This window comes from Triticum aestivum, chromosome 6A (assembly GCF_018294505.1).
Source record: "Triticum aestivum cultivar Chinese Spring chromosome 6A, IWGSC CS RefSeq v2.1, whole genome shotgun sequence".
NCBI classification, from domain to species: domain Eukaryota; kingdom Viridiplantae; phylum Streptophyta; class Magnoliopsida; order Poales; family Poaceae; genus Triticum; species Triticum aestivum.
The window spans coordinates 156,720,838-156,722,423 of NC_057809.1; positions in this window are offsets into that span (position 1 = coordinate 156,720,838).

Sequence of the window (1,586 nt, forward strand, 5' to 3'; positions counted from 1 at the left end):
TTTTTGACCTCAAATTGCATATAAATCAAATACTAGCACATATATATAATTCCTCCCAAATTACTAAACTCAAAAATCAATCACTATATAAAGCATTGCACGAGCTAATCTAGCAATGAGAGATGAAAGGACAAAGTTGCTAACCTTTGTGATCATTTGAATGGATGGGGGCCTTCAAATCTTGACAAATTTTGGGCAAAATGTGTGATGAGCTTGAGAGGAAGAGGGAAAAGAACAGAGAGGAGAGGGGAAAGGGGAAGAACAGAGCGAGCTCGGGTGGACGAAGGGTCTATGTAGGACGACCTTTAGTACCGGTTCGTGATACGACCCGGTACTAAAGGTGCTGGAGGGGCCCCGGACTGACAACATTCTGCCACCACTCACTTTAGTACCGGTTCATGGCACGAACCGATGCTAAAGGTTCGCCACGAACCGGTACTAATGAGAGCGGCCGGCTAGCCGTTGGAACCGGCACTAATGCACACATTAGTGCCGGCTCAAATTCAAACCGGCACTAATGTGCTTCACGTTTGACCCTTTTTCTACTAGTGCCTGGAGATCCAGTTCGAAGGTATGCCTAGTTTTTACATAGTGCAGACATAGTAAATGATCATTTCATTGTGTGCAAGTGCAAGAGATGCGGCATGTTTCATTATGTGGTGTTTTTTTGTTATAATCTCATTCTTTTGTGTTCACAGACTGGAAAGTATGCATATTTATCTTCCAAGGAGACGAGTAACTAATTGTGTCACCTTGCAGAGGGGCTGCGATGAAGATAAGATTGAGGATTTCCAAGTACAAGATGTTAGGAAGGAGCCTTGCAAGAGAAGTAGGAGCTGCGCTGAGCCTCTTCAACCTACTAAGGTAAGTCACTGTATGCAACTCAACAGTTCAATTCCTTGTTTGTTTCAGGCATAGTTAATTTTCTCTTTTCAATTGCTTTATTTGTCCTCAGTTAATGAGATGCCCAAATAATCATGCTTGATGTTCGGTACTTGTATCACTATTAGTTGACATAATTAAAGGCCTTACCATTTAATTACTCTGCCGAAGTGTGCCTGAAGCTTTGAAGTCTATTAACCAACTATTATTGCATGAGGCTCACAATTTAGTTTATACTACGCTAATGATTGCATAGTTTTTCCTGCTATAGTATGTTTGTATGAAACCCTCTGCTGTTCATTATGCTCCCTAAGACTTTAATTGAGGCACAGAATGGCCAACTGCTTGCTTACTTATACGCAACATGTTGTCTAAATTTGTAACTTGTCTGTGTTTTCGATTGGGCCCCAACATCATGCTCCTCTAGTGAGCTAAGAGGGATTTCTGTATGCAGGCTACACAGACTATCTTTTTTATAATTTTTAAAATATCACCTGCTTATGCTTCATGGCGTGTAACATTTTTTTGAAAGTGACGTGTAACATTATTGTTAGTCCTGTTTTGCCATGTAGTACAAAATAGTGTCTTGTTCGCTTCACTGTTGTAACTATATTTTTGCCCTAGTCATGTGTACTTACAGAAACATTTCAGGATGAAGTGACATCAACACAAAGATCTGCGAGCAGTGCGGCATGGCCGTTACC